The sequence below is a fragment of the Apium graveolens genome, chromosome 6 (assembly GCF_009905375.1).
Source record: "Apium graveolens cultivar Ventura chromosome 6, ASM990537v1, whole genome shotgun sequence".
In the NCBI taxonomy this organism is placed as follows: domain Eukaryota; kingdom Viridiplantae; phylum Streptophyta; class Magnoliopsida; order Apiales; family Apiaceae; genus Apium; species Apium graveolens.
The window spans coordinates 39,614,237-39,635,795 of NC_133652.1; the positions used below are offsets into that span (position 1 = coordinate 39,614,237).

Below are 21,559 nucleotides of genomic sequence, written 5' to 3' on the forward strand. Positions count from 1 at the left end.
AGGTTAAGAAAGTTTGTATTGTATATTGAAAGATACAGAGAATATTGTGGGGAGAGAATAAGTGTTACGGTATGGAGTCTGAACGCGTTTATGCGTATATATAGAATATATATAGTTGAGAATTAAGTTATGTACAAATGATGCATATATATGATTTATGGAATAGGAAAATGTCGATGTCAATATGTCACGAAACCAATTTATAATTTGGAACGGTCATTAAAAAAGGCTGTAGGTCTCTGTGGACAGGTGTAAAAGATGCTTGTGCGCATGTGTGTGTCTGTAGTACATCTTTTGGACGGGAGGGATAATCCCAGCTACTTGTTTAAATATATATCTAGTCACGCATATATACATACACATGATTGATTGTCAATGGAGATACTGTGGGATACAATTGTTCCAGTTGTCCTGGTTGATAGCCATGCAATAAACTCTGATCTTACAAACAGAGTGACGACACTATTTATTTGATTACAGCAGAATGTCAATCTAACCTTTTAATTGATTTTTACTTGCTAATTTTTTTTAATCTGCGTGCTTACTGAAAATGTGTATTAACTTTTGAAACTTCAGTTTAAGGAATTTATCATATACAAGTGCTTATCAATGCAAATTATAAATGTTAGGGGGGGCTTAACTTGTCTTAGCGGCCATCACTCTCAATAATCAATCTTTTATTGTGTTATTTAAAATGGGCGGCAATTTTATATATTAAAACTAGATTATCCACAGCCGCGTCACCACAAAATGACAATGTCAGTCACTTCTCAAAAGTCTTTGGTTAATTAAGAATTATTAGAGTTAAATACTAGAATATATGCAAAAATATGTAATTATATGTTTAAAAACCTACTCCCTCCCTGCCATTTATTTATTTGCATACTTTTTTCATACTTGACACATATTTTAAGTCTAATATAAAATATAATTTTATAATTTATTTTTAATTTTTTTTATAATATAAATATTACATATTTTTTAAAAAAATATTTATAATTAATTAAAAAACCATACTCTAGAAAAGTCTTCACATAAATGTGTATCGATCCCGTGTCTGCCGTAGTACAGAGAACATGGAGAAACATCAGAGCAGCGAGCAACTGCAACTGAGTATAATGTTCTCGTGCTACAAACCAATCGCACTATCTGATGATAGTATTACTTTTTACTTTGGATCAACTTATCTATGTCTTTCCCTTTTCTTTATAATGAGATATATATCTATACTATTATATTAAACACGAAATATTAAAAATTTGGTTGTTGGTTGTTGGTCGTTCTATTATATTTAAAATAGGATACTTAATATTATATTTAAAACAAAACACCTAAAATTACTCGACTATCAATTCTATTATATTTAAAATAGGACACTTATATTATGACAAATATTATATTTAAAACATGACACCTAAAATTAATCGTCTATTAATTCTATTATATTTAAAATAGGACACTTATATTATATTCATATTTATACTATTATATTAAAGACGCAACATTGAAAGTTTTGTTGTCGGTCATTGTTAATCGTTAAATTTATTCTTAAAAATTAGTATTATTTAAAAGATATAAAGTTCTGCCGGCAACATATTAAAATTATAAAAAAATTAGTATTTTTTAAGAGATATAAGTAAAATTAGAATTTACAATATATATAATAAAAACGCACGGGTTATACTAGTATATATATATATATACATATATATATATTCTCTCTATATATATACACTGTAAACACGCACGTAACTTAGTATCAATGCATTTTAGCAAAAAAAACCTTAAAAAACATTATGTGCCTCCGAAAGTTTCATACATTTTTTTCTTGTTCCACTTTACAAGCTCTGATATTTTAGCCTTTCATTTTTCAAATTATAGTATATAATATGTTTTTATTGCTAGATACAATTTTATGAAAAAGGTATCTTAGAAAAAATGCCTTGCCCGGGAAGGCAGGCAATGCAAAACAGGCCATGAAAATGAGTAATATGATAATGATATCATCAACTAGGGGGCCGGGCAAATTGTTGCTTGCTAGTTATTTTACGGCTATTTCGGACAACAAAATAATTAATAGAATAGATCCTGGTGTTATGCTTCGATACATAATGCACGATTAATAGAAGGGGACGGTCTTACTAGGGGCATCTAATGTCACAAACAGTTTTTTAGTTATTGGATAGTTGATCAATGGTTGTGATTAAAAAAAATAGGTATAAAAATCGTGGACAATGTCGGTGATACAAAGAAAAAAAAATTACCCATTATTTACGGTTGGTATTTGAAATTATATCAGTGTAAAGGGATAAAAAAATAATTTCTCAAAACTGCAGATGATAACTCCGGTGAGCGGGCGGCTCCGTCCGACGTCGTTCCTGGACCTTCTAGGTGTTGGTGAGGTGTAGCTGCTGGTTGGGTATCTGCAAAACAACACCGAAAGGGGGTTTGGCTCCCACGGCGCCTCCGGTGTAAGAATAAGAATAGGGTTTGGAGAAGATGAAGATTTATGTATGTGATAGAAAGGTTGATGTGTGTGTGTATGGATGTGAGAGAGTGAGTGTGCAAGAGTGTGAATGTTTTTTCTAACCCCTAAACACTTCATTCTTGGGGGTATATATAGCCCAAAGGTAGGGTTTAGGGGTTGTTACCTCTAAATCAGGGCCGTTGGATCTTAGGGGCAGAGGACGTCTGGCTTGGGTGGATTGCTTACACGTGTCCAGGGGAGGACCACCTTCAGGGTGTCCTAACGGCCTTCTGACACGCGCCGTGCTTGTCTGTTATGTTGGTTGTTGATAGCTGTCACCGTCATCGTCACGTGTCCACGTACCCTTCCTTGGCGGGTTGTGGAGTGTGCATGTGCTAACTGGGACCCCCTTCATGGTGATCTCGGTCCTGGTCCGGATCCAGGTAGGCAGGTGATCCAGGTCATGGGCTGGATCCTGGTAGGCAGGTGATCCGGGTCATGGGCTTGATCCTGGTGCGCAGGTGATCCAGGTCATGGGTTGGGTCCTGGTGAGCAGGTGATCCGGTTCAAGGGTTGGATCCGGGTTGGGAGATGATCTGGGTCAGGGGTTGGCCCCGGGCCTGGTCTCTCCACTTGATTATTCTGGGAGAGGGGGGGTCTTGGTCCATTGGTTGAGCCTGATACCCTTTTAGATCCGGGTTGGATCCTAGCCAAGTTGCTTATACCCTATCATTTGCCCCCCACTCTCTTATGCAGATTTTCTGGATGAGGGAGTAGAGTGTTTTCACAAAGCCGTTGCTTTTGGAGAAAAATTATGCTTCTCTGTTGCCCCCACAATCCTGATCTGGTGTAGTAGATGACAATCCGGATTAAGTTAGAAAAATTTTGGCGCCTTGAAAAATTTCCCGCGCCTGGTTGCCCCCCAATCCGGATCTGGTGTAGTAGGGACTAGTCCGGATTAAGGTAAAAGAATTTGGCTGCATTAGAAAAAAATTCTGCTCCCTGGTTGCCCCCCAATCCGGATCTGGTGTAGTAGAGACCAATCTGGATTAAGGTAGAAGAATTTGGTTGCATTAGAAAAAATTTTTGCTCCCTGGTTGCCACCCAATCTGGATCTGGTATATAGGAGACCAATCCGGATTAAGGTAGGTGGAATTTGTTGCTTAGAAAAATTTATGCTCCCTGGTTGCCCCCCAATCCGGATCTGGTGTAGAAGATGTCAATTCAGATTAAGGTGGAAGAATTTTGCTGCTTGGAAAAAATTTCTGATCTTTTTCCTGTTTCCTGATCCGGATCTGTTGAAGTAGAGAGAGATCCGGATTGACTTCGAGGAATTTCTGCTCCGAAACCTGAACCTTGTTTACAATAATCTGGGTAGGGGCCTTTGATCCGGGTAGCTAGAGGAATTTGTAACATTTTTCGGTCTTTTCCCTCCAATGAATTTGAAATTTTGACAGTTACCTTCCTAGAAAACCGCCCCATAATGATTATGGGGTTTAAATGTGCTTTTAATTGTTTATATATATATAATATATTTATATATATATATATATGCTTTTGTTTTTTTTTGTAACAGTTTTCTCTGCCAATCCCGATTTGCCACGTGGCAGAGCGGTTCTCTCCCCGCCTCTCTATAAAAGTCGGGCCTCCGCCTCTTTTCTTTTTTATTCTCACAAAAGAAACTGAACAGTCCCTTCTTTTTCTCATTTCTCTCTCGCTTTTCTTCGGAAGTTCGTGATGTTGGTTTCTTCCGCCGCTACTCCGTCCTTGCTCTGTACGTCTTCGACTTGTAAGTTTTCTTTGTGATTTCTTTGGTTTTTCCCTTTCCATTTGTCGTAATTTTTCTTCGATTTCGTGCATGCTCTGAAGTCCCCTTTTTTGATTACGAGTTTATGGTATATATTAGTGTTTTTGGTGCGATTTGTTGTGGGTGATAAATGTTTGGTTGCCATTTATGTTTAGATCTGTGGTTTTGTGGTTTATTTGGTTTGATTTTGGTCTTTTTCGGTTGAATTTTTCTGGGTTCGCTATGTTGTTCTTCGTGTTCTTGATGGGAATAATTGTGTTTATATGTGGAAATTGTATAATTTGCTTTTTGATTTTCAAAGTTGTTGTTTTTGGGTGAGGGTTTTGGGTTTGGACCCGGGTAGGGGGTATTAGATCGGAATCCGGTTTAGTTTATTTGGGTAGAATTGCATGCCTTAGGATTTGCAATTTGTGTTTGGTTGCTCGGGATCCGGATCTGGGTGTTTGCCGCCAGGATCCGGGTCCATGGCTGTGGTTTTTTGGCTTATAATTAAATAATTCGGATCGTTGATGTTTTTCCGGGTTGGACTTGCATTAGCGGTCCGGATCGTTAGGTTATGGCAAAGTTAACATAACGTCCTTGATCCGGACCGCTTAGCAGAAACTTAAAAAATGGTAGGATTCCAGACTAACGCACCTTCATTTTAATAGGTATATGGTCCGGATCAAGAGGCTTCCCAGGAGAGCTTTAAACTGTTACCCGGGTTTTAGTAGCAAGGAGTGTGATTCTGATTCGGCCGAGAGGACGCAGATCCGGGTAGAGATGGGCAAGAAAGCCTCCCCTTCTTCTGAGATAATTTCGAAATTTAGGTATAAGAAGATTCCGGGGAATTCGGTCCCCTTCACACCTGAGGGTTACTGGATAGACGTAAAGTACCATTTTGTTGAGAAGCCCGCGGAGATTGAAAACGAAGTATATTATAGCAGGGTCAGGTATGATAGACAGCCTAACGGTCACCCTGGGGTGTATAACTAGGAAGCTCTCGAGAGGATGTTTGTCGAGTTCCCTATAAGCCGGGATCATTACCAGCTTAAGGATTCATTCTCTGAAGCGGATCCGGGTGAGATGGATGAGGCGGTCCGGGCTGCTTTCCAGTTGACTCCTGATATCGAGTGGAGATGGCCGGAACCACATGAAAGGATCTACCACTGGCCGGAAAATGGCTTTGTTCCGGTCTAGATGGAACATCTTCGATCCGGGTGGAACCCCCGGTGCCACGTGTTCATCAAACATCTCTCCAAGAACGTGTACAAGATATCCCCAATGCAGATCACTCTGAATGGGATAAAGTCGATGACCTGGTTTATCGCTTGCTGCAACAAATCCGGATTCCTGCCGACTTTGAAGCTCTTCCACCAGATCTTCTATCTCTCTAAATCCAGTCAGAAGCCTTTTTACGAGATTAGGTTCCGGGCCGCGGAGTGTGGTTATGGCCCGGGTAGAGCCAAGCCAATTATGCATCAGTCATCTTTGAAGTACTAGAATGGGGAGATTATCCTGCTGAAGGGATACGACTTGGCTTATCTCCCCTATTTTACAATTGAGGGCGTTCAGACTAAGTTCAGCCCGGCTGTGCTTGAAGGCCGGGCTGTGTCCCAGATTAGGTGTTTCTGTGACTCCCTTGAGTTCCAGCCGATCCGGGACACGTTTATGAACCATAAGTTGCTTTTTAATCTTGGCTGTAAGTTCTTCTTTAGTCTATGCTAGCCCTTGATCCGGATCCCTCGCTCCGCTTGCTGATCAGGATTAAGGTTCTTTTTGCTTTTTACTTGCAACCTGTTTGGATAAAATGTTGGTTCTTGGTCCGGGTCTCTTGCTTCGCTTGATGATCCAGATCAAGGTCATGCTTACTTTTTTATTCTTCTGTTTATATAATATATTTTCCTTTAATTCGGGTCTTTTGTTCCGGAATTTGACCTCCTTTTGTTTTACTCCTGCAAGTTTGCCTCACTTCAACCGTAACTTCGTCGGGATCATGTCTTCTTCTGCTTATGCTGCGGCATTCAATACCCTCGGACTGGCCTTTAAGACGAGCAAGGGGGCCCCGGGACCCGGATCTGGTTCTGCAGATAATGAGGTGGGAGCCGAATCTTCTGTTCCCCAGAGCATCCCGGATCCGAGCCATGAGTCTGAGCCTGAGGTCGAGGAGATCCCGGGTAGTGACGATCCTCCAAGGAAGAAAAGGAAGTCTGTCCCAACCAAGCCCCCTGGGGCAAAGCTGTGGTCTCCAACCGGGTCGTCTGTGACTCGGAAGGGAAAGGTCCGGATGGAGAGGCCTTGAAGATAGGCACCAAATCTCTGGTCGACCTAGCCGGGTTCATGTCCAGCATCCCTTCTGAAGATGACTGGGAGGAGGTGGCGGGATACAGCATGTCTGCTGCCTTGAAGAGGGTAAATGGGCAATGGGGGCAGGTAATTATTGAATTTCCAAGTTTTTAGTTCCAGATTGTGTCCCCCAATTTTGTTTCCGTACTTAGTCTCTACCTTTTCCTTTTCAGCTTGGGAGCACCATATCTATCTGCTCAGATGTTGCTTTTACGGAGATCCGGAAGGCCAATAATCGGACTAATATTGAGAAGTTACGGGTTGATGGTTTATAGGGCGAGCTGGAGGAGGCCCGGGAGAGTTTCTGGATAGTTGAATCCGGACTGAACGAGAACCTGAAGGGGGGCAGGACCGGGCTGAGGGTCTTGCTAAAGAGGTGGAGAGGCTGAAGGCCGAGCTTGCTGCCAAGGAAGATTTGAACAAGGAAGCAATAATCGTTGAGTTCAAGGCTAGTGACGTTTATGACTTCGAAGTGGCTCAGGCAGGAGTACCCGAGGTCCGCAGAGCTTGCCTTGTTGCAGAGAGGCACATAAAATCCGACCCTCTGGCCAACTGGGACAGTTTCATTCAGGAGTTCCTTGCTGCAAAATCTGCTGTTGAGGAGGGCAAGGGTGAACCGGAACCATACGACGGCCCCAACCCCAGCTTCCTCTAGATCCGGACCAGCTTTGCTAAGCCTCTCGGGCCCAGCCCCTGTAATTTCCCTTTTCCTAAGATTCCTGATTTCCGTATTTGAATTTGAACAATTTGTAATATTTGGATTTGTTCCGGGTCAGGCAATGATCCGGATTATGCTTTAAATTTGACTTTCTCCGCCTTGTATTTTCCTTTCCTTCTAGAAAATATTTTCTGCTTATCTTTTGGTCTGGGTAGGACACCCCACCCGGAAATTTTTGCTCTCATAAGCCGTCCGGATCCTGACTTTTAATCCGGGTTGTGGATATATCCCCCAACCCGGATTGGCTTTATAGCCGGTTGGTTCTAGGTACGAAGCCTTTTCGGGGTTGACATTGTTTTTCTTATGGTATGTCAATCCGGGTATGGTACCATAACCGAATTGACAGTTGCTTCTGCTTTTTGTACTTAGAAAATAATCCAGGTACACTATGGTTGCTTTTGACTCGGATTTGGATTATCATTTGGGTTTGTTTTGATTTTTATTGTGGTTTTCAATCCGGGTATGTTATTATTCCGGATTGGTGAGTGCTTTTTTGCTTTATGTACTTGGGAATCAATCTGAGTACATAATGGTTGTGGCAACCCGGATCTGGAATCTTATCCGGGTTATTTTTGCTTATAATATTGCTTTTAATCATGGTATTCTACCAATCCGGATTGATGATTGCTTATTTTGCTTTATGTACTGTCAATCTGAGTACATAATGGTTGTGGCAACCCGGATCTGGAATCTTATCCGGGTTGTTTTTTGCTTATAATATTGCTTTCAATCCGGGTATTCTGCCACTCCGGATTATTGATTGCTTATTTACTTAGAAATTTTCCAAGTAAATAGTGGTTGCTTTTATTTTTTGCTTTCAACCCGGCTATGAGGCTATATCCGGATTGGTTATTGCTTTCTTTACTAGTAATATAAAATGACTTTCTGAGAAAGGAAAATTCTTTTCATTGACTTAAAATTTTGTTCATACAAAATATAGGATCATAGATTGGTTGTTTGTCATAGGCTACAAGTTTTTGGTTGCTTTTGGTTGCTTTTTCTACTGGTAGAATTTTCTGAGCCTGAGTCCATGCCAAGTGTTTGGGATTTCAGATTCATCCATATTCATGAGCTTGTATGTGCCTGGCCTTAGAACTTCTTAGACTTTATATGGGCCTTCCCATCTTGGCATTAGCTTCCCAGTGTTGGTGGGATCTGAAGCTTCCGTGTCTCGAAGAACTAAGTCTCCAACTTGGAAGTTTTTGACCCGGGACTTCTTGCTGAAGTGCTCTTTAGTTTTTTCCTTGTACTTTTCCATTCTTGCAACAGCCTGGTTTCTGACTTCATCAATTAGCTCAATATTTGTTCTGAGCCCCTCCTCATTTGCTATTTCATCAAAGTTTATTGCTCGGTGGGATGGGGATCTTATTTCAATTTGTAGCATCGCTTCTGTTCCGTAGGCCAGTTTGAAGGGTGTTTCTCTTGTGCTTGTCTGGGGGCTGGTCCTATAGGCCCATAGGACATTAGATAATTCTTCTGGCCATCTGGTTTTGCTTTCCCTCAGCCTCTTCTCGATCCCCCCGAGTAGGATCCGGTTGGTTACTTCTACTTGGCCATTCCCCTGGGGGTAGGCTATAGATGATTTCCTGTGCCAGATACCCCGCTCTTGAAGGTAGGATTCGAATTCTGATCCAATGAACTGTGGCCCATTATCTGAGACCAGTACTCTCGGGATCCCAAACCTCATCGAGATGTTGTCCATGAACTTGTTACAGTCTTGCTGGTTTATTGTTCTCATGGCCTTTGCCTCTACCCATTTGGTCATATAATCAATTGAGACTAGCAAGTACCTGAGGTCTCCTTTGGCCCTAATGAAGGGTCCCATGATGTCAATGCCCCGTACAGCGAAGGGAATTGGTGACAAGACTGAGGAGGGTAGTACGGGGCTCATCCGGGTTATATTGCTGAAGAGCTGACATTCCTTGCATTTTTTCACAAAATCTATTGCATTCTGGTGAATAGTTGGCTAGTAGTACCTTTGTCTTATGATCTTATGAGCTAGGTCCTTTGCGGACATATGATCCCCGCATATCCCTTCGTGAACTTCCATCAGATAGTACTGTGCCTCCCCCGGGCCAATACACTTTAGGATTGGGGATGAGAAGGTCCGGCGATAGAGTATTCCCTTTTCAATGAAGAATTTTGTTGCCTTGGCTTTTAACCTTTGAGCCCTCCCTTTGTCTTCCGAAAGCTCTCCTTTCTTCAAGTAGTTGATGAATGCAGTCATCCAATTCAGACTGTTTTCTATTTCCATGACCTCTTCAGATTCTATGCTTGGTCTCTGTAACTCTTCGAAGTAGACGGAGCAATCCAGATCTGACGAGTTTTGAACAAGTTTCGATAGTGTGTCAGCTTCTGAATTCTCCTCTCTATAGATTTGAATGACTTGAGTTTTTGGTATCAAGGCGAGGTAGCTTTGGATCAGAGCCTGGTACTTGGCTAGAACTGGATCCTTGGCTATGTACTCGCCATTTATTTGCTTTACCACAATCTGTGAGTCGCTGTAGATTTTTAGATCCTGGATCCTGAGGGTTTTTGCTAGCTTCAATCCTGCTATCAGGGCCTCATATTCCGCTTGGTTGTTTGTTGCTGAAAAGCCAAAAGAGATTGCTGTTTAAAATTGTGAATCATTCTGGGCTCTTTAGGATGAGCCTGGCTCCTGATCTTTCTTTTTTTGAGGAACCATCAACTTTGAGAGCCCAGGCTCCTATGTCTTGATCAGTGTCTCTCTCAGGGTCAATGCTTATGGGTACATGTTCTTCTTCCGGGAAGTTGTATTCTATGATGAAATCATCTAGAGCCTGGGCTTTGATTGTTGTTCTTGGAATGAAACTCAAATTGAATTGACTTAGCTCAACCGCCCAATTTACCAATCTTCCAAAGATATCTAGCTTGTGTATTATCTTCCTTAAGGGTTGGTTAGTTACCACCCGGATCTCCCTTCCCTGGAAGTAGTGCCTGAGCTTCCTGGATGCTGTGACCAAGGCAAAAGCAAACTTTTCCAGTCTTGGGTATCGGGTCTCTGCATCTTTTAGCACTTGGCTTACATAATAAATCGGTTGTTGTTTGTCATTCTCTTCCCTGATCAGGGTTGCTCCAACTGCCAGGACCCCTGCTGATAGGTAAAGGGATAGGGGCTCACCGGGTTGGGCTTTGGTTAACACAGGGGGTTGGGAGAGGTACCTTTTAATTTTTTCAAATGCGCTTTGGCATTCCGAACTCCAATTTACTTCTCTCTTGGTTGCTCCTTTTAACAGGTCGAAGAAGGGTAGGCATCTCTTAGCTAGCTTTGAGATGAATCTTCTGAGTGCTGCCAGTGACCCTGCTAGCTTCTGCACTTCTTTTTGTGTTCTGGGAGGTTTCATCACCTGGATTGCCTTTATCTTTTCTGGGTTGGCTTCAATTCCCCGGTTGCTTATCATGAATCCAAGAAATTTTCCTGCCCCTACTCCGAATGTGCATTTTTCTGAATTGAGCCTGAGTGAGTATTTTCTCAAGTTGTCAAAGCATTCTCTTAGGTCTCCTATGTGACCGGAGATGCTTGTGGACTTTGCAATCATGTCGTCAACATAGGATTCCAGGTTCCTTCCAATCTGGTCTTTGAAGATTTTATTCATTGCTCTCTGGTAGGTTGTTCCCGCATTGGTCAATCCGAAAGGCAGCATCACATAGGCATAGACCGCCCTGTGGGTGATGAAGGCTGTCTTTAGGATATCCTTGGGATTCATCTTGATCTGGTTGTACCCCGAGTAGGTGTCCATGAAACTCAGCATTACGTGCCCGGATGTTGCGTCGATCAATTGATCAATATTTGGCAAGGGGTAGGGGTCTTTGGGGCATGCACTGTTCAAGTCTGTGTAGTCGATATACATTCTCCATTTCCCGTTTGCTTTTTTCACCATCACAACATTTGCCAACCATTCCGGGTACTTGACTTCGCATATTATCCCAACTTTGAGTAGTTTCTCAATTTCTTCATCTTTGTTTTCTACCTTTCTGGGGCAAAATTTCTTCTCTTTTGCTTGACTGGTTTCCTCTCGGGGTTGACGTCCAAGCTGTGCATTGTTATGGATTCATCCAACCTGGGCATGTCTCTTGGGGTCCAAGCAAATATATCAGAGTACCCCTGGAGTAGTGATACCAGGTCTTTTCTGAAGTTAGCCTCGAGTCCAGATCCTATCTTTACCTTCTTAGAAGGTTCGCTTGCATTGATCAGAATTGTTTCCGTTTCTACAGCGGCCTCTATCTTGGAGTGATCCATATTTGATACCAACTGCTGGATCCGGGCATCTGCATTCTTCTTCATATATATCTGACCCTTGGCTGTCATCTCTTTTTGGTTGCTTTCCCCTACTTCACTTGTTTCAGGGTTGGTTGCTTGCACAATAGGATTGGCCTGGCCAAGGCCTAGGCTTAATTCAATCTCTGCTGTGACTTGGTTGCTTTTTTGCTCTTTTGAGCTTGGTTTGGTTGCTTTTGGATCTGGGAGGGATTCTATGATCTGGACTTCTTTTCTCGCATCATCCCTTGAGTGGGGGCGATGTTTCTTAATACTTTTCTGTTTTTGAAGTACTGCGGCCTTCCTCTTGTTATCTTGATGAGTTTTCGCCATTACCAGAGCTTGGTTATAACATCTTTCCGCGATCTCATAGTCTCCCTTGATTTCTCCTACCCCTGTTGGTGTTGGGAATTTTATTTTCAGGTGTGATATGGAGGTGATTGCTTGGATCTTGGTCAGGGCTGAGCGCCCGATTATGCCGTTGTAGGATGAGGGAGTGTTGATCACGTAGAATTTTATCACATGGATTACTTGGTTCGGGGCTGATCCAAATATCACTGGAAAGTATAAGGTTCCCTGGATCGGGACCAAGTTGTTCCCGAACCCATACAGAGGGTCCTCTCGGCATTCATTGAAGCATACGCTCCCAAGCTTCATCCGGTCCACGGTATGCTTGAAAAGTATGTTTACTGAAGATCCATTGTCTATCAGCATCCTTATTACTTCATTATCAAAGATGTCAAGTGTCACTACAAAAGCTTCATTGTGGTTCGGGTTGACCCCCTAATAATCTTTGCTGCTGAATGAGATCAGCATCTCCGGGTAGGATTGGATGGAGAGTACTTCATCTCCCGAGACTGGGCTCCTAGGGGGAGAGTGTGACCCTCCTAGGACCACATTTACTACATTATTTCCTTTCCTTTGCCTTTCTTCTTTTTGATTTGCCTCCCGAGAGATGTACTGATTTAAGTTGCCCTTTTTAACTTGGTCTTCAATGAAGTATTTAAGGGAGAGACAATATTCAGTTTTGTGCCCATGGGTTTCATGATAGTCGCATTGCCTGTTGTAAGGCCTGCTCTCTGGGGGAGTCTGCATGAGCTTTGGTGGGTAATAAAATGGCTTTCCCTTGATCTCCTTCAGTATTTCTTCTCGGGTCCTGTTTAGTGGTGTCTAGTCGGGCTCTTTCCTAGGCTCTCTGGCTTGCCTAGGTGGACCGGGATCGCTTTTAGATTCTGTCTTAGGACCCAGTCTTTGAAATATTGGGGTATTTTGCAAAACATTGGTCTGCTGGGCTTGGTGGCTTTGTTTGAACTTTTTCTCCTGATGGTAACCCCCTTTCGGTCGGTCATCAGAAGTTTTGTTCCTGGATCCTCCATTCCGAGTCATTCTCATTGCCCGAAGGACATCTGTCTCCTTTATGAACCTGGCTTCCATATAGTGGGCAGCGGCTAGGCTTTGTGGCTCTTTGTTTATCAGCTCTACAATATACCTCTCATTGTGTTCCGGATCCAGGTTCCTTCGAAATATGCTTAGAGCCTCCCTCTCATCAAGATTCGATACTTTGTTGATGGCTTCGTGGAATCTCCGCATATAAGTTGAAAGCGCTTCGTTATCATATTGGTGGATTGTTTCCAGGTGACACATGTGCATTTCATGTGTCTTATTGGCTCTGAATCTTCTAAGGAAGGCTCCCCTGAACTCTTTCCAGGATTGAATGCTTCTTGATGGGATCCTGCTGAACCATCTTTGAGCCCCCCCTTTGAGGGTCGAGGCGAAGAATCTGAATTTGGTTAGGTCGTTGTAATAATATATCTGAGCTATCTGTTCGAAGTAATTGAGGTGCTCTTCCGGATCCCCCAATCCATAGAAAGAGTCAAAGTTGTAATGCTTGAGATTTTTCGGTCGAGGGATGGCTTCTAGGGAGTGACTGAAGGGTGTGAGGGTCTCCCCAACTTCCAATCCGGAATCTTTTTCCATTTTTCTCTGGAGCTCATAAATCATGTCTTTCAGGTCCTTCTGCCCCTCATCTTCGTCGTCAGAAATGAGCTCGGGGGTCGGGTCCCTCCGAGTTCTTTTGCCTTTTGTTTTAGCCAAGAGCCTCTCCTCTTCCAGCTGCATTCTTTTCTAGATTTTTTGCTCAAGCTTTGCCTCTTCTTCTCTTCTTATATGTTCCCTCATTTCTTCCAATTTTTTCTTTCTGGTTGCTTCTGTCTCCTTCTTACTAGGCTCTTTTTGATTCTTTTTTGCCTTAGTTCCGATTCGGTCGAAGAAAGATCTCCTAGATTGCTGAGAATCCCCAGATTCTTCTTGCTCCTCATCTTGCTCATATTCTATCTGAGCCCGGGCTTGTTTATCTCTGTAGAGTCTGATTGCTTCAGCCAGTTCATGGTTTGTTAAGTTGGCCATATGCTCCTCTGCGACTGAAACATTGGTGTACTTATACTGATTGAGCTCTATGACATTTTTGGCATCCCGGGGTGTTACTAGCCTTTCCAAGACCGGGGTGTGCTGTGTCAGTGGTTGCTCCTGGAGGGTCTCCCTGTCTCCTCCAGGTTCTTGAGCCTGAAAGTGGTCCTGGTCCTGGACATGGGTACTGGCGGAGGGTCTACCAACCGTACTTTTTCCTGCTCTTTCCATTACCACAATTGTACAAACAACTGACCAAGCTTTGAGGCTAAAAATGTGGATCTAAGGTTGCTTTTTTTTAAAGATTACAAAAAATTTCCAGGATAACACCAAACAAACTTTCTTAGTTTTGCTAATAATACTACTGAACAAGAACAGTAGGCTCTAGAACACAAAGACAATATGCAAACTAAAGCAGATCTGGGTTTTAAAACTATCAAAACTATCAAACCCCAGGCTTCAAGACTATCAAGATTATCAAACCCTAAACAACAAAATTAACAAACGAGAGCAGGCTCACACAAACGTGGCCTAAAGTAATGAGCTCACACAAACGTGGCTAAAATGAATATTCATATTCAAGAGAGGGTATGGTTGCTTTTGTTCTTACAGGTTTAAGACGTGGACTATCTTAAGAGTTTGTTGATGAAGGTGAATTCAGGGGCACCGAGACCCAAGGATGGAGCCCCCTCCCTCTAGCGCCAAATGATAACTCCGGTGAGCGGGCGGCTCCGTCCGACGCCGTTCCTGGACCTTCTAGGTGTTGGTGAGGTGTAGCTGCTGGTTGGGTATCTGCAAAACAACACCGGAAGGGGGGTTTGGCTCCCACGGCGCCTCCGGTATAAAAATAAGAATAGGGTTTGGAGAAGATGAAGATTTATGTATGTGATAGAAAGGTTGTTGTGTGTGTATGGATGTGAGAGAGTGAGTGTGCAAGAGTGTGAATGTTTTTTCTAACCCCTAAACCCTTCATCCTTGGGGGTATATATCCCCCAAAGGTAGGGTTTAGGGGTTGTTACCTCTAAATCAGGGCCGTTGGATCTTGGGGGCAGAGGACGCCTGGATTGGGTGGATTGCTTACACGTGTCCAGGGGAGGACCACCTTCAGGGTGTCCTAACGGCCTTCTGACACGCGCCGTGCTTGTCTGGTATGTTGATTGTTGATAGCTGTCACCGTCACGTGCCCACGTAACCTTCCTTGGCGGGTTGTGGCGTGTGCATGTGCTAGCTGGGACCCCCTTCATGGTGATCTCGGTCCTGGTCCGGATCCAGGTAGGCAGGTGATCCAGGTCATGGGTTAGATCCTGGTAGGCAGGTGATCCAGGTCATGGCTGGATCCTGGTGAGCAGGTGATCCAGGTCAGGGGTTGGCCCCGGCCCTGGTCTCTCCACTTGATTATTCTGGCTGAGGGGGGGTCTTGATCCATCGGTTGAGCATGATACCCTTTTAGGTCCGGGTTGAATCATTAGATTGTTTATACCCTATCAGCAGACTTAACATTTTTTTCAACAGAGTCGTTGAATGATTGATCTCATGACTAAAAAATTGTTTCTTGTATAATAATTCCCTCGTAAATCGCTGTAGGGAACAATCTCCCTTAACAGAATAGATCCTGGTGTTATGCTTCTGTACATACTGCACCTGCAACAAGAATATATTTCGTGGTCAATGCTTACTAGGCCTAAAATGACGGTGAGAAATATGGGATCCATCTTTGATAAAGATTCAATTCAAGACCGGATTTATGCGGCTGCTAACAAGAATATGTGCCCCTACTAAAATAAAAATTAGTGATTTATATTATAATTTAAGTCATAAATATATATATATTTTATAAATTATTCTCATTAAAAAATATTAAGTGCCCGTATGATATTAATAAATTATTGATAACTAACTTTACAACCCGTGCGAGGCACAGGTCTTCATTAATACTTTTATATTATTGAAAATTATAATAAAAACAAATTGGATCATTACCTTGTTAGTATAATTATAAATAATAATATAAATATTTATTTTTGTCAGGATTCGAACATGAATCATGGGTATTGTATATATAATAATATAAATATTTTTTGTTGGCGGGGTTCGAACCTAAAAGTTTTAGTAGTGTATGTATAATAATATAAATATTTGTTGTTGGCGGGTTTGAACATAGGAGCTTGTGTATGTTTTTTTAGTATTTGAATCTAACGGTCGTGATCACTTGATTAAAAAGATCCGACCGTCATAAAAGAGGATAACCAAACCAACAAAAAAGACATATCAAATTATAGCTCATTCCGGTTATTATAGTATAGTATAGAAGTATAGATTTAAGTATTATTTAATTTTATTTATAATTATATATGATAATAAGTTGGAGATTATGGTTGAAATAATTTTTATTTTTAACATTTAAATATAAAAAATTCTAGTAAAAAATATACAAAAGATTTAAAATTTGAAACACTGATTCGTAAGACTTGTATATACTGTGCTTTCAGAAAAGGATACCTCACCGCCTCCAACCCTGTCCGAATACGAAATTGAGCGATATCGATATGTATAATAATACATTCAGTACACAATTCGGTCTATAATTTTTTGTAGTTACCTTTTTTTTGCTTCATCTTAACTTCATGCACCATCCTTCATTTCATCACATTTTTACGCTTAATTTTTACCCTTAATTGTTTTTTTCCTTCATCTTAACTTGATGCACCATCCATCATTTCATTACATTTTTACACTTAATTATTTCCAACTAAATTAAAGGCAGCATAACTAACAACGTAAGTCATGATCCAAAAGCTGAATTTGAGCTATTTACGGGCCTACTTTGAAGTTCAACAAGACTCTTTCTTGGGAAAAAGTTCAAGTAGACTCTATACGTGGGGGGCGTAGATATGGGGTTGTTACCTATTTAATGACTGGATACTGATGCGAAGCTTGAGGCTGCAAAAAAAGGGGTTGGCCGAAAGGAACGGCAAGTGGTGGAGGGACTCTAAAATGAGAGGCCTTGCTTCATTGAGCGGCTGTCAAGTGGGTCATACTTTCTATTCACCCTGTCCTCCCTGTCTTTTTTGTTGGCTAGCAACCCAAAGCTCCATTGCAATGTCACACTCACATGCTCCGTTTCATTTAATTAAACACTCACAGTCTAACACACATATACACGTATACATTTTGTATCACAGTGGTTGCGAATTAGGTGAGTCCATGAATTATTTATCGCCGAAACTTTGCAATTACTTAAATGTTTTAAATTTGATTGTATTTTTAAAAATAATAATAATGGAGAACAACTTAAGGGTCATATGTTTGAGCTTAAACTGAATCTTCTTCATTACAAACATTTGATTTTCTAGCAACTTCATAGTTTTGTTACTCGAGGAATTAAACATCACAAACTCACATATTTGGAATTCTATTTCTTTAATTGTTTGATTTACCATATAGTGTCACATTCTTGGTGTGATTTCCGGTCACTTGAATGCAATTTCATTCAACTACCTATAATCCAGCTTATACTAACTTCACTAATCTTAATCTATTGGCTTAATAAGATTCTCTTCATTCTTTTTTAGTTGTCATATTTAATTATTGATCAAATTACCAAAATTTAACTGATATTTATTAATATTTTACTAATTAATAAAATAAAAAAATATATTACTGAATAAAATTTTTAATCTACTTTAATATGTAATTTCAGTTTTTTAAAACAATACAAGAATAGTTTATAATATTTTGATCAAAAATTAATCAATTTGACCAATAAAAATTGTAATGTGACAATTAAAAAAGGTGGGAAAAAGTACTATGCGAGTACTTAAGGAAAGGAATGAGTACTCATCAACTCACATTAACTACACTCTGTTAATTACGGATAAAGATAGGATTTTGATTTATGCTGTATATGTATTAATGGTTTTCTTATATTACTGTATTCTAGTAAATTTACACGTCTATTTCCGAAACATGATTTTCAACCATTATAAAAATGTTCGGTTTCTCTTAAATATATTATATATTAGATAATGAATCACATACAGAGGGGTTGAATATGTTTTTGTATTTTTCTGCTTTTCTTGAAGTGTTTGTGGTAATGAATAAAGTAAATTAAAATCGTGTAGTCAAATGTGTTAGTAAATTGAAGTGTTTATATTGGCTTATCTAGATCTCTAATCACTTTACAGTTGTTTTGATTTATCTAAGTCTCTGAGTTCTCTATAAGAGAATTGGCTTGTTGAGATCTCTCATCTTCATGTCTTCACTTTGGCTTATGATAATTCTGAGTTCTCTAATGACAAGTTGACTTATCGATAACTCTGAGTTCTCTAGTGACAAATTGGTTTATCGATAACTCAGAGTTCTCTAGTGAAGAAATGACTTGTCGATATCTCCATTCTTCATGTCTTCAAATTGGCTAGTTGATATCTCTGAGTTCTCTAGTAGTTTTTCCTGACTTGTCGATAAGTCATTCTGGAGTTCTCGAATGACTTCTCTATAACACTTAATCTATGACTTGTAGAGATCTTGACTTAGAATATTTTTCCCAAAACAGACTTATTTAACTCCAAGCTTCTTCACAATTCTTCTGAAACATGATTTTCTAGATCTTCTTCCAGATATAAGTTCTTAGCCTTGATACTGTTTACATAAAAAGACTCCAGTATGCCCTTGAACATTTTTACAGACTTAAGTGGTACAATATAAAATACAAACTTAGATTACAATACAACTTACTTAGGGTTGTCAATTTAACTTAGTCTTATTATTGTACATGCACGTCTTGCACAACAATCTCCCCCAATTTGTGAGAAGATTGCTTATCACAAATTCATGCATGTTAACAAGACTAACCCCAAGATTTAATGCAAAATTAGACTAATACATAAAAATTGACACATATACATCAGTTATACAGTAGGTGATTTCTTGAGTTTAAACAGTTACATGCATCAGACAAAGACTGCGTCTTTTGTTTTTTCTCTAATGAGGTCCTTTAGATATATAAGAATTTCAAGTTCCTCTATGATTGGTGTCCCTCTTAGAGCTTTCACAAGTTTGAGTTTGTCATATTTTGAGTAACCATTCAGCAACTGTTGAGTGGCATTTATGACACTTTATAACGCTCTATTAAGCTTTGAATTGGTGTATTTGTACTCAAGTTATTGGTGTTTTAATGTGTTTTCTAGTCTTTTTGCATTTCAGGCATAAATCTGAGAATCAGGTGATTTAGCATTGATTTGATGCTAATATGGTGTTAGGTTGGTGTCTAAGGAATAAAGCTCGCGAAGACCGGCTCAAATCTGCAAGAAAAAGAAAGAAGTCAAAGTTTTGGCAGAAGCCCAGCGCGCCCGTGCTGATCATGCACGCGATCGCGCCCAAACTTCAGAGAGCCAGCGCGATCGCGCTGATCAAGCGCGCGGTCGCGCCAAGTCGGGTTTCTAGAATCGTGTTTTGAATAGAAGACTGATTTCTGGACTTCTCTGCTGATCAGGGATGCTATATAAATAACTTTAGGTCATTTTTAATAATATATCAAGCCAGAGACTTATCAAGGAGAGCCGTAAGAAGACCGTGTTAGCACGATTCAACAAAGACGAAGAAGATCTTGTTTTTACTTGTGAATCTTTGTTCTAAGTTGTAACTTGGATGTTAGTTTTCTTATTTGTGAACCTTACTCCTGTTTCGTACTTAGTTTTGTTATTCGTTATAAAGACTACGTTTATTATACCATGCTTTTATCGGAACCCACGTTGATGATAAGTCCGATTATGGGCTAATTGTTATCGTGGGGGTTCTAACGGATTTATTTATGGATTTATTTATGGATTTCTTTAATTAATTTGTTTCGATGCCTTAGTATGTGGTGATTGTATGATAACCTAGTATTGGTTGTGCGTATTAGTCTTATGAGCGTCGCGAACTTATAAGATAGTGTGTTAATTCTTAATGAAGCGAAAGTGAATTTAAGGATTTAGAATTTGCCATGCTAGCATAGGTTCATGTATTTGTTATGCATGATTCGTAGATAATTTTAACCATCTTACTTTCCCTAAGTAATCAAGATAGATAACTTGTGCTTAAACCGTTATGTTGTTAAATTCTATAGACATATAGGGCCTCAATCTAATTGGTGTCTATTCAGCTTCTATCTCTTTTGTGGACGTCTGGTAGTATAGTATTCGTACAACGAAAGTTGGCGTTTATCAGTTACGTATTATATGATTAGTGTCATCACCATTGCATGCTAAGGATAAGAACAATAAGGCTATTGAATGAAGTATTTAATGAAGTTAGAATCTCATGTTTGTCATATATATTAATTCAGTCAATCTTATTCTCTTAGTTATAATTGTAAGTTTAATTCTTAGTTATAAATAACCTCAATTTGTTATCGTCTTAGCATTGAATAATAACCATACATTGTTACTTAAGTGCGTGAATTAATTAGTTAACCAAACCAGTCTCTGTGGGACCGAACTAGAAAATATTCTATATTACTTGCGAACGCGTATACTTGCGTGTATTATTAGCGCGTGTTTAGCGACTAACAAGTTTTTGGCGCCGCTGCTGGGGACTGCAGTGTTAATTTATAGTTTATGTGCTTTCCATCAGTGGTCGTTAAAGTTCATTGACTCGGACATTGTTACTTATTCGTTTCCTTGCTTATTTCAGATACTCTAGCGAGAGTGTATGCATACGTGTTCGCGTACTCGTAAGAGAATTCTGGATAAAGCCGAGGAAGAAGTTGTGGTGGTTCGAAAGGAATTTTTTGAAGAAGAAAAGAAGGTAGAAGAAGAAGATAAAGTCGAGGAACCAGCTTTAGTAGAAATGGGTGATCAAGCAGAAAATCCCAAGGCTTTGATGGACTATTCTCAGCCTAAGATCAATGACATTCAGTCTAGCATCATCAGGCCAACCATCAGGGCTAACACTTTTGAGATTAAGTCAAGCACGATTCAGATGATACATAACTCAGTTCAGTTTGGGGGTTCTCCTACTGAAGACCCCAACACCCACATCAGGGATTTCATCTAGATCTGTGACACTTTCAAGTTCAATGATGTAACTGAAGATGCTATCAAGCTGCGACTCTTCCCCTTCTTTCTGAGGGACAAAGCTAAGTGTTGGTTACATTCTCTACCAGCAGGGTCTATCACCACTTGGAAAGATCTTGCTCAAAAGTTTCTCACTAAATTCTTCCCTATGGCAAAGACTGCTTCAATCAGGAATGCTCTTACTCAGTTTGCTCAACAAACAGGAGAATCTCTATGTGAGGCTTGGAATCGATATAAGGAGATGCTAAGGAAGTGCCCACACCATGGCATGCCTGATTGGATGATTATCAACTATTTCTATAATGGATTGGGTGCTACTTCTAGACCCATGCTCGATGCAGCATCAGGAGGATTCTTGTGGGCTAAAAGCTATAATGAAGCTTATGAACTTATTGAACCGATGGCTACTAATGAGTACCAGAATCCTTCCCAGAGACTGACTCAGGGGAAGGTGGCAGGAATTCTGGAGTTGAATGTAGCAACTGCTATAGCTGCCCAACTT

At 40.4% G+C, this 21,559-nt stretch overlaps 1 non-coding gene across 1 annotated transcript; it reads right to left on the bottom strand.

Moving 5' to 3' along the window:
- Positions 1 to 21,220: 21,220 nt before the first annotated feature.
- Positions 21,221 to 21,327, bottom strand: LOC141669243 (small nucleolar RNA R71). Its single transcript, XR_012553533.1, has one exon. It is a non-coding gene; the product is annotated as a small nucleolar RNA R71 (small nucleolar RNA).
- Positions 21,328 to 21,559: the final 232 nt, after the last annotated feature.